The following is a 12,489-nucleotide window of genomic DNA, read 5'->3' as shown; positions in this document are numbered from 1 at the left end:
ATGTGTCTCCGTCGTCAGTTGCCGGAGTTATCGTGTAAGAGAGCACGTTCGCCCATCTATCGGCAGTCGTCGATCGCTCCTATCATTCCAACCGATGGAAGTGAGAATGCCCGCCGTCTGAACAAACAAATAAACATTCCGCAGGCGACATACACAGGTTGCAGGTGCAGTGAAACGCGAGCCGTTCACAGAAACAAAGAGATACTGCTCGGCTAGCATCCGGCCTTACGCTGTACGCCGCTATCTGGCGCAGTTTCACGCTCGCGAGCATGAGCCTTACGCAGCAGCTCGACGGACCGAGTTAGGACTTGCTTTTGAAGACAGCTGCTGTATATTATCTTGATGAGCGCCAATTTCTTTGTAGTACCTTAGCTTGTCTTCAATTGTGATTTTACCCTGTATGACTGGTTAAGTTCTCCGCTGTTTTTGTGTCTCGATTCACCCGCACTCAAGAAAGAAATTTTGCTGAAACAACCTGAATTTTGTGACTTTCGTTGACAGACAATAGTGACCTCGCAAATACTGGACATACACTTGTTAATGGTGGCCAGGTTAAAAAAAAACAATGCAATCTCAGACTTGCCGTAATTACTGTGATTTATAGGTTGTTACCATTATTTATAGCATTACTACTCAAGAAGAATTTTCTTACTTCGACAAATTTGTAGCGTTTCGATTACAAGCCATGTCGGCTAAGGATCGATATGGCTGACCGACATTCCGTTGTACTGTCTATTGGGAAATACCGTTACGAATTTCGATTATATCAGGACACCGCGGCCGCCATGACTCACCAATTATTAAATATCGTTTGGGGAGCGCCAGATAATTTTTTTTATTACCGAAACGTTTTCAGTGACACCGAGAAGCTCTAGATTAGTGGTTTTGATGATGGTGAGGATGAATTTTTATGGCGAAAAGGCAGGTTTGGCCAAAGAGCGCCATGGCACAAGGTACTTTTCATCTCACAAGGTGGGGTCAAACACCCATTTCCCATCTCCCAAGAAGCCGAGCATCAGGCAGGGGAAAGCTTGTACCCATTGTATCACCGGTGGGTACCCGGCGGCACTGGGGATCGAACCCCGCACCTCCCGCATGCGAGGCGGATGCTCAAACCACTAGGCCACCGCTGCGGTAGATTAGTGGTTTTGCTGTACAAAACATGTGAGACGTAGCCTGAAAAGCAAAACTATGAACTGTCTCAAACTATCGCTGCCAGAAACTTCGTCCTGCATCCTGGGTTTGCCTATATTTGGTGCGTGTTCCAAGCACCTCAGAGCCAGACGAAACAGATAGAGAGAGAGAGAGAGAGAGAGAGAGAGAGAGAGAGAGAGAGAGAGAGAGAGAGAGAGAGAGAGAGAGAGAGAGAGAGAGAGAGAGAAAAGAGAACCTCTAGGAGAGAGTGAACAACGCATTCCACTGGGCGCGCCGTTACACGGCAGACCACTCAAACATGGCGCCAGGTAGGCAGTAGTAAACAGGTAGCGTGGTCTGTCAGGGACCTGCCGCACTGAGCCCCGTATCACGAGGCAAACAATGCTGTGCCTGCAATCCACGCCGCGCACGCGCGCGTGAGAGTTTACTCAGTGGGAAGGCAAGAATTGACGCCGCATCGCGGATGAATAAACGAAGGAAAAAAAAAAAAAAAGCTACTGACGTACAGATCGCCGCGCGAACAATGACTCTGGGCCCGAACACTCGAACGGTTAAGTTACACAGCGAGATGTCAGGGAAGTGGGATGAAGGATGGGGAGGGGGGTTGAATGAGTAGGTAAGCGCAAATGTGACGCGAAGCAAGAGATGGCGCCGTTATCGCTAAAGACAAAGAAGACTAGCGGTGCAGAAGAAGCTTGAAGGGTCGCCCTTTTCGGGGGAGCCCAAGTGGGTGCTCGATTCGGCTTTGAATGTCTTATCGGGGCCACTCGAGATTGCTGGGCCGAGGAACAATGGAGAGAAGCGGTGCCGGAGATTGCGGGACACCCTGTCGGGAGAGCAGGAGCGCCGCGTTTTCCAGCAGCCCGCTGCTGCTTATCAGAATCTCTCCGATTCGGCCCCGCTCGGCTGCCGTGGCCGTTTATATATTTGTTTATCGCGCGCGCTCGATCACCGGGGAAGAAGAATGTGCGCGTGTGTGTGTGCGCGCGCAGCCCGAGATTGTGGTCGGCAGGTGAAACACGGGGAATGGCAGAAGACGTCGACGAACGGAAATCACCCTGTCAAGTGCCGAGCTTTCTTTCGCTTCTTTCTTTTTCTTTTTTTATTTCATCTTTCTTTTTTTCCCGCTCGTTTGTTGTCTTGGTTCACCGTTTCTCCGCGGTTTCGCGTGCGTCTTACGTACGCTTCCTTTGTCCAGATTAGCGGCTCTTCTTTTCTTGTTGACCCGGGAATCGACGTCTTCGCTGAGAGGCGACAACGACCGACCTTCGCGTCTTGCAGCGAGAACTGCAAAGCCTCTGAGGAAGGGCGAAAGCCGGCTGAGTGCAACGTTACTGCGAGGCAGTGATACACAGCCATACTCTAACGCGTACGCAGCGCATAGACAGCCCGTTGCTGATCTGTTTCTTAAGATAACATTAACCGGGCTACATGCCTGGAAATGGGTCTGCTCCTCCCGTCCGAAATATTCGCACATCTATCCGCCAAGAATGAACTTGCTGCGGCGCCTAGAACGTAGCACGTGTTACTTAGCGGCTTGAGACGAAATATATAGCTGCGTTGCTTGTTATTGTTTACTGAGACAGGAGTCGTTTAACTTAAATATCACCTTTGTATAGCACTACCAGTATTCCGAGAACCACAATTCAAAACCGAGTACTCCCGTTCCCGCTGTGCTGTCAAGACTACTTAATAATAATAATAATTGATTTGGGGGGGGGGGGGGAAGGAAATGGTGCAGTATCTGTCTCATATATCGTTGCACACCTGAACCGCGCCGTAAGGGAAGGGATAAGGGATGTAGTTAGAGAAGAAATGAAGAAAGCGGTGCCGTAGTGGAGGGCTACGGAATAATTTCGACCACCTGGGGATTTTTAACGTGCACTGACATCGCACTGCACACGGGCGCCTCAGCGTTTTGCCTTCATAAAAACGCAGTCGCCGCGGCCGGGTTCGAACCCGGGAACTCCGGATCAGTAGTCGAGCGCCCTAACCACTGAGCCACCGCGGCGGGTTGACTGCTTGCATGCTCGCCATTTTTACAGAGGCTAGCAGCTAAAGCTTATGATGAAATGCAAGAATAATTATTCGAACCATGTAAGAGGGCGGTCTTCAGTTAAGAATCCCACCACATCTCTAACAACCAAGAAGCCAGCTGCACTATATGCGCGCTTTTTCATGCGTATATTAACAATGGGGCTTGTCATTCAAGCGCTGTCATTTGTTAAAGCCACACACAGTCATCTCAGTGCGTAGTTTTCTCAAAGCACAGGGAAATTTGTCATTGAAAATCAACTATGTAGTGCATTTAATGTCCGGCGTACTTTACCGAACGCATTTTCACTAACGTACATAACACAGATTTGCTGATTATGAAGTTGTGTTCAGCGCAAGCGCGGTTTCCTGCTGGGGCAGCATTCGGTGATATGCACCGGAACCGCAAGACAGAGCTTGAAACGTGCAATGGCGGTGACCTTAGTTACCGCAATGACGACGTGTAGGCGCGCACTGCAGCCCGAGCTCTGCCGCGAGTAACCGCGAAAAGCTAGAGCTCTTTTCCTCATAGAGATGCGAAAGCCGAATGTTGACGCTGCCGGAATGAGCAAGGAACGAGTGGAAATGAGAGAGAGAGGGTCCACACCATGGCCGGTGTCAGCGGCAGGGACCGGAAGCGGAAATTGGGGCCCCGGCGCCGGAAGCGACAAATTGTGCGCGCTTCCAGTCGCAGTGACGCTGGCCAGCGCAGTTTCCTACGCAGGCGGCGCAAGCAGAGCGCGGCAATGGCAGAAACACTGCGTTGTCTGCGTAGCCTCGCTTGGAAACGCTGGTTGAGATAAAAGCCTCCGCCGTGCAAGACATGCTGCTGCCTTTGAGAACAGAGCAAGCGAGTTATATCACGTCAGGGCTGCCTAGTTCCTGCTGCAGCGTTCGGAGGTTTCGGTCTGCAGAACTTTTGCTGTATTTTGAAAGATTTATGTTACTGAGCTTCGAAGGAGAATCGTCAAACAAGTCGAAAAATGGATGGCTACTTTTGAGACTGTGAAACCATTTAAGTCCTTCAATATCCACATATGGCAGCAAAAAAAAGCATCGCTGTTAATTAGGTAATTTCACCAAGAAGCCACATTACAGAAGCTCAAGCGTAACCTTTGACGCCTCATCCTAAGGTTCACTCGATATGCGTGCACATATGGGTATACGTTTCACTTTAGTCAGCACGTTGCAGTTGGCTCAGTTTTTATTTTTATTTATTTATTTATGAATACTGTCAACCCTCATTTGAGGGTCATTACAGGGAGGGAAAGTAAACAGAAAAAAAATGCAAAGTTGGTTTTAGCAACTTAATAAATGCAGCACCACTAATGCTATATTTTAGCGCTGTTAGGGTAATAACAGTTAACTACGTTTCTGGTCTTGTGGCAGTAATCTGCCACACCGGAGGAGGTAAGGTTTGGCATCGACACTATAACAAAGAAACAAAGCCACCGATAAGAGGATTAGAGTCGTTGCACGCAGCAGTTTATTTTAGGAGGGGAAAAAAATCAAAAGCACACAGTGAAAGGAGCCGTTCGAAATATTGTTTCACGACATCAAAGACGAACAGTCAGGCAGGACTGAAAGATGAGTGATCCCTTTAACCTACAAAGAAGCTTGCAGGAACATAAATACCAGATGAATTGGCGAAAAACAATAGCACTGAACGCTAAATGTCCCATCAATAAGAACCAGTGCCAAAGATATAGTGCGTTCGGTCCAGAGTAGTGCACATGTCTCATCAAGCGTCATTACCACCATATATTTTTAACTGAGGCAATGTGCCCTAGCCTCGAGGACAAATTGCGTCAGCGCATTTTTTTCCTTCGTTATTGCTGGTTTGATAACGTAAGTGCACAAGTCACCATTCGATCCGAAACTTGGACCGCAAAAAATATTTGAACGTGGATAGCAGCGCGAAATATTCTCTGACCGAATGGCTGAGCGCCAACTTCATCGTCCATTCCTCATGAATTTTCATGCCAGGTTGGCTCGCATGGCGGTCATTGCATGTACTCTGCATTCATATTATCTTCGGCGCTGTCGGCACAATGCAGTCAGAAGGCGGACAGGCGCGTGGGGCATTAAAGCTAAAAACTGGCGAGAAGTTCTCGCGCTCTCGGCTCTCATTTTGTGTTGAAGGGAAAAACCGAAACAAAAAAAAAGAGCGCGATAATGATAATAATAATAATAATAATAATAATAATAATAATAATAATAATAATAATAATAATAATAATAATAATAATAATACCAATAATTGGTTTTTGGGGAAAGGAAATGGCGCAGTATCTGTCTCATATATCGTTGGACACCTGAACCGCGCTGCAAGGGAAGGGATAAAGGAGGGAGTGAAAGAAGAATGAAAGAGCTGCCCGTAGTGGAGGGCTCCGGAATAATTTCGACCACCTGGGGATCTTTAACGTGCACTGACATCGCACAGCACACGGGCGCCTTAGCGTTTTTCCTCCATAAAAACGCAGCCGCCGCGGTCGGGTTCGAACCCGGGAACTCCGCATCAGTAGTCGAGCGCCCTAACCACTGAGCCACCGCGGCGGGTAGAGCGCGATAAAGTACCTTCGATTTCCAAACCATTGAATACCGAATCCCAGTGCAAACATTTCAGAAACGGTTTACAACATGCGATTCAGTGCGAAAGCACGTTTTTTTTTTTTTTTTTGCAAAGACCATTCTTACTAATTTTACGTGCACTGAGGCACACACATGACGACTGATCTAATTTTCTGTCTAGCTGCCGCGGTGGCTAGACAGAAAAGACAGTATAATAGGCCGTGTTTGTTGGCTTTGTGCTGGCTATCTCGGCAATCTGTATTACCCTGTGCTTCCGATCGAAACCGAGTGTTCATTCGGTAAGTGCGCTTATTCTTCACTTGACTAGCTGAGTTTTGTAAAATGCTCATTCTCGATTCTCCCCTGAGCTGCTCGCGAGCAGTCTTTAACAGTGTACTGGATTGCTGGTCATTGTTAAGAAAGGTTGATTGAAGCGAAGTAAGGAACACTTGTATTTACATGAAAGGGCTATTTAGGTCAAAAAGAGAGACAGGCAGTATTCCATATATTGTTTATTTGTTTCTATGAAGTAAGGGTTCGCACTTTATAAATACATTCCTATTAGCGATAGGCGGAGCCACCATTACATCCTGCAATAGGTCTATGAACCGATCACAAAAATAGCGTGATTCGCATGCTGATTGTCCTTCATTGGTCTTGATATTGCTGAAATCTATGTGATCACAGTTTTGACCATTCGCCGCGAGTGAGTTGTTGAATAGCTTTCATCGTCGCAGCAAACTCAAAGCGCGCGATGGCATCGTTTTCCGTGGCTTCTACCACGCCGTCTAAGAAAGCGCAGGTATCTCGGCGCCTACTTGTCAAACCCGACAAAGCTTCGTGGCTATAAATTACTTCGGAAATCACGCTTCGTTCCGATTTTTTTTTTGTGAAACGTCCGCACCCGGGGATTAACTGTCGCACCCCTTCCCTTATGGACAATGGTTAGACCTTTTGCAGTTAGTCCCGAAAAGGACTAATGGTTGTGACGAATCAGTTAGTCCCGAAAATGACTAACCTCCCGCTCCTTTTAGTCCCCTTTTTAGAGTGTTTGATACCGCACGATGTGCAGGTCACATTCGGTACAGTTCTGCAGCGCTGCCACAGAAGACGTAGCAAGCTTTCTCGATGCATGTGGCCCTGGCGAAGTGGCGTTGGCAGTCGGCGGACCAAAAAGTGATCGCTGTCTACGAGGGGCTCGAGACAAAGACGTCACGGGGGAGTTTTCCTTGTTCGAGTAGCTCAGCTTTTGCCAGTTCGCGCAGCAATCCGCATCACCAACATCCGGCACGGATAAACGCTGCTTGCCCTATGCGGCAACATACATGTGTTGTGATACTGCCCTAGCCTTGTTTGAAGAGCGTCAGCCTGTTTGGTCATCCCACCGTCATAGGTGGCTTAGAACGTCAGCGGCGATAAAGGAAGGCTTCCTATTTAGTCTTATCTAACCGAAGCTGACGAGAGGACAATAGTGCTTAGATTGTTCGCAGAGTGTTATCAGAGCAAGTTCCGGAAGCCAGTTTCCACATGCGCCGTAACGCATTTTACTTAGCGAATTTCTTTCTGCTAGAGCCAGTCATGCAATATTAGGCGGAAGATGTGTGACGCTATGCTCCGAGGGCTGAGCACGGACGGTAATGACGAAGTCTTTCTTACTTAAGTTTTATGGTTTATGGCGGTTTAGCGTCCCAAAGCGACTCAGGCTGTGAGGGACGCTGTAGTGAAGGGCTCCGGAAATTTCGACCACGTGAGGTTCTTCAACGCGCACTGACATCGCACAGTACACGGGCCTCTAGAATTTCGCCTTAATCGAAATTCGACCACCGCGGTCGGGATCGAACCCGCGTCTTTCGGGTCAGCAGCCGAGCGCCATAACCACTCAGCCACCGCGGTGGCTTTTCTTACTCAAGGGTACTGCTAAATAATGGCAATCTTAGACCTTGAGCTGCGTTACTATTGCAGTGGAAATAAGTAACCCGTACCTAATCTAACATCCGAATGCGTACGCATAGGTTTGTGGATGCGACCTCAGTGGTTTAACAGCTTTACTTATTAGTGGCGGATACATTACCACGTAAAAAGATTGCCTGAACGCAACTCATGCAGTCTAATTTTTCACTCAGCCTCTCAGGAGTCATTAATTGTTGGAGACACTATAGAGATGGCATCAGACAATAAGGAGTTCAGTCCGCCCGTGAGTTTGTCGCTATCATCCGGCGCCTCCGCTTTGAGGTCGGCCGTTTGGTGCCATGGTGTCCACCTCATCAGCTGCATGTGGGACTTTATCTTCATGTCTTGCAGAGCGTACTATGTCCCAACCAAAAACTCCTACGTCCACCTGCGGCCAAAAGAGAAATTTATTAAGCTGGGTCCCTGGGTGTATGCTCCCGAGAATGTGTCATTGGTCGTGACGTGGCTCAGGGTCGGGCGCAGTCATACGGAAGTCGGGCGGAAAACGTAATGCTGCCACAAAACTGACCTTACCGCTGCTTACAAATGTTACTCTAGTTACTCTTGAATGAGTTTGGCCAATTAAAATTGGGTAGTACTCGCGAAAAAGCGCCTTCCGAGCCAGTTAAGAAAATGACTTGCCCATCATCTCTCGTGACGGACGATCGCTAGAGAGAACTCTCATTAAGAACGGGAGGAGCGTCTTTAAGTGTATTCTGCTATTGTTCGACTAAGAGAGCGCCGCGGGGGAGAATCGGACTTCATTGTTTTTATCGAAAGTTGTTGAACGCACGTTTTACAATTCTATGGCGTTTTCGTTGGGCTAACAAAGCACCACGCTGATTGGTCAGCATGCAGTGACGTCACAACAGCGGCCCACGCTGAGCGGTGGGAACAAAGCGACGTCACGAGTGACAGCATAGTGACTTCACGCATGCACTGCCAGAAAAGAAGACAAATAACAAACAAATATAGCATTACATCTCGCGTTACACGGTGATAACCGTCCTGTGAGTTTTTCTTTACGCGTCTGGTTTATAGCTATGCTACCGATTAAATGACGTCTCAATTGGCATCCTCAGCGCTGCATTATTTTTTTGAGGACGTCGATAGTGCACGGGCCCCCACAAAACATCTGCAGCAACCCTTTAACTTCGCCCTGTCTTCGCCGCTATTATGACGCTGTTGGCGTAAGCGAAGCTGGACAACCGGCTCGCAGCCGTGTGCTCGTTCGGGTTTCGGGGCCCCGACTCCATGGCGCCCGTGCTGTCGCGATCACGACAGCCCACCCCAGCAGGGTCCCAGCTGCGGAGGACGAAAGCAGCCTTTCTCGGCCGATCGGGACGGATCGATGCGAGAAACGCGATATCGCCGTCGCGGCTGCGTTTACACTCGGCGGCTTCTTTTCGCGCAGAGCCGACGACGATTGTTGTACCCCCCTCCCCCTTTCCCCATCTCCCCCTTCGCTTCACCTTTCCAGAGTACGCAGCCGCTGGCGCTCGACACGTTCGTGACGCGCGCGGGCTGCCGGCGCGCTTTGACTCTTCGCGGGCGACAAAACGACACCTATGGCGGGAAAGAGGGCGGATGGCGGGAAAGAGTGCGGCGTCTGCGGTGGCGCTCGTGCGGTGTCACATTTCTGCGCGCGCTGTTTAAGTGTGCGTGCGTGTGGGTGTGTGAGTGTCGAGCGCAGTTATTCAGGGCTGGTTCCCCCTCCCATCCCGTCCCCACTCCTCTCCTTGCCGTAACCCTCTCCTTGGAGCACGAAAGAAGAAAAATAAAACGCGCGTCGGCTTCTTGAATGGCTTGCGCGGGTGCCGAAGTGAGTGTTAACAGCGTGAGCGCACTGGGGTTCGGTTTCGCGGCCTGCGTTGTTTGGTTCGGGCTAGTGACGTGGCCGAGTCTGACTCGTGTGAATCAGGGTGGCTGCTTGTACGACCTGAACACTTGTTTTATAAGAGCGCTTTCTTTTTGTCCTGGTTGTCGTATTTATCTATTTATTCGTTCTATAACACAGAATTCTTTTCACAATCTTATTTCTGGGAGGCCGCTTCTCACGCATTGTGCGGCGACAGAAGAAAAAGTGCTTTCAATTATAGATGAAGCCAAACATCCAAAACGCTTGGCTCACTCACTCTCTGATCGAAGTAACCAGTTGTTGTTTTTTTTTTTTTGCTCGATACAGTTGCAGAAGCGGGGCTGATGCAGTCTTATATTTCGCCTCTAATACAAAACGCTTCGGAAGTCAGCCCGCAGGGCTTTCTTTTTCGCTTCCAGGTCTAAGGTTGCGAAGCTTATTGTTCTGTATACGTTGTCTCGCATTTGGTAGCGCACAAAGGGAACTTATGAGGCTTAATCGGGCAAGTTGGAATGTCAAAGCGATCCTTGTTCCTGTTCGAGAACAGCGAGTAATAACCGGGGGTATTTTGAGGGAAGTATACTCTATGTTTGCTAACTGTTTTAGGCTGCCATGTCTCGTTGCTATACTCATTCCAGGGCTCTTTTTCGACGCATATTATTTCTAGTCATCGCTTAACAATTCACAGCTCATGAGAGAGCAGCAAGAAGTTGGCAACAGTTCTAACCGGATTCATAGAACTTCAGTCATTCATGCACACCAGAACAATGGTGCGGGTCAGCTGCCCCTCCTTTGCGGCATGATTTTAGTGTCCCGCATTTTATGCAAACGCAAGGTACTTGCAATGTCATGTAAATCAGGTCTCTATGCCTGGCAGATCCCAACCGCAGCGAGCAGACACCGCGTAGGGGTAGTGTGCATAGAAATTAGAACGTTTCTGATTGGCTGGACGCCAGATTCCGCATTGGTGCCAACGAAGTGTGAGACAGATCATAGGCACACTCTCACTGATGTGTTGTGGACATAACGACGCAAATATAGGCTCACAAAAGGAGGACCGACGGGACGGTCCCTTGCCCCTTCGTTATCTGGTTTTTTTGCTTGTGCCTCACGCTGGCGTTGTTCTGCTTCCAGCCGAGTACCTTGTGATGTTGCTTGTAGTCGGCGGTTCGGCCAAACATCGTCTGACGAAGGAGCGATTACTGTAACGGAAAACATTTGCCAAAGGAAACAGAAAAGTGAGCTGCAGCCGTTTGGTGGCACCTGAGGTGCTTCAGCACCTATAGCAGAAGACTAATACGGACTGTTCGGTTCATGTTGACAGGAAAGCATGTAACAACCCTATGAAGACGGGACATGAGAGAAGGAGACAAGTTTCTGTCTCGCTATATCAGGTTCCGTCTTCATAGCGCTGTTACATACTTTCAGAGAGCACCCTACTAGTCCAGTCTTTAGAACTGCACCACACACATCATTTACGTGGATAGTGGCTTATAGATGGCTTTTAGCTAGAGTTGAGAGTTTTGAAAGTTTACTACTAGCCAAAATTGGAAGGTTTTTTTCGCAGTTTATTAATTTTTTTTTCTGAGAGATTCGGAGGCGGTCGGAGTTTTCACTTAGTGGTACAAAAGGTACAATTTTTTCCGGATTTTATTTATTTATTTATTTCCAGGCTTCAATTAGCAGCCTTTTGATGCACAAATATACAATGCCGGACTACAAAATAAGTTTATTAAGCAACTCGCGGCAAAGTATTGTGCGGCACGTACTCAACAAACCGTAAATCATGCAAGTGTAATTTCGAATGTTTGCGACGGCAACTGCACCATGGCCATCTCCCTCTAAGGCATGAAACATCGAGTGCTCGTTTCCGATATCCGTATTGAATGCCGGAATAAAAAGCTAGCCAGCAGATTCAATGCGTAACATGAAATTGGAAGGTGCAGATTTTGAATTGAAGATTAGAAGGTGAATAAATTAAAAGGCGAAGATTAGAAGGTGAAGGTGAAGGCAGGAATCCGCCTGGTTGGGAGTCGAATTGTAGATTAGAATATGATGGGTCCATCGTTAGAACATGCTCTTGGGATATCGGGGTAAATACATTGAATGTCTTTTTGTAGCAAACTAAGTTGCACACTGTTTCAAATAACGCTTTTTTATGTGCGAGTAACATAATGTGCGATCGGCACCTGTGTGTAATCGCAGCCGAGTACAAGATATAATTCCAATAAAGCAGAAAAAAATAGAACGTAGTGGCCAGTCTATTTCTGCGCTAAAAAATTAAGTTATAGCTATAGCCTATGAGATGTTTTTATGTTCTGAAAGACACAGATTTAAGGCGCCATCTTAAACACATTTCTCCTGCTAAAGCAAGAACAAAATATGTTCTGTGCTCGACTGTTTTTCGTTTGATACAAACCCCTTGAAACCTCAAATGCCGCCTCATCAGCACGAAATAGAAGCAGCGAAGCAATCGGCCATTTCTCGACACGCCTTGAAGCAATCGCAAAACTGCCACTAAGGTCTCTTTTTTTTCTCCTCCAGCACTTGCTATCTGCGAAAAGCTGTGTGCGACTGTGCTTTCACGGAATGCTCACGCAGAGCACCTAATGGCATTCTTGAGGTATCCACTTCGAGTCTTGATACGGGCACTGCATTGTGCTTTCAGAGCCGCTGCCCATTGTTTTTTTGCGTGTTTTCTTCTTTATGCGTCCCTTCCAGGCCGTTACAATTTATTTTTTGCACCGGTCGTTGTTGTCTTGTGTGGAGTAGCTATTGCTATTATCATGACATCTTACTGTTTTTTGATCCACAGTAGCACCCGCGGTGGCTCGGTAATTACGGTGCTCGGCTGCTGACCCGAAAGATGCGGGCTTGATCCCGGCCCCTGCAGTCGCACTTCGATGGATGCGAAATTCTAG

At 48.1% G+C, this 12,489-nt stretch overlaps 1 non-coding gene across 1 annotated transcript; it reads right to left on the bottom strand.

Annotated features, from left to right (window-relative positions):
* Positions 1-3,094: 3,094 nt before the first annotated feature.
* TRNAS-ACU (transfer RNA serine (anticodon ACU)) lies at positions 3,095-3,166 on the bottom strand. The gene has a single exon. It is a non-coding gene; the product is annotated as a tRNA-Ser (tRNA).
* Between the last annotated feature and the right edge of the window lie 9,323 nt (positions 3,167-12,489).

This window comes from Amblyomma americanum, chromosome 7 (assembly GCF_052857255.1).
Source record: "Amblyomma americanum isolate KBUSLIRL-KWMA chromosome 7, ASM5285725v1, whole genome shotgun sequence".
Classification (NCBI taxonomy): domain Eukaryota; kingdom Metazoa; phylum Arthropoda; class Arachnida; order Ixodida; family Ixodidae; genus Amblyomma; species Amblyomma americanum.
Note: the sequence above shows the minus strand (reverse complement) of the source record. Positions and strands in the feature narration are given on the sequence as shown.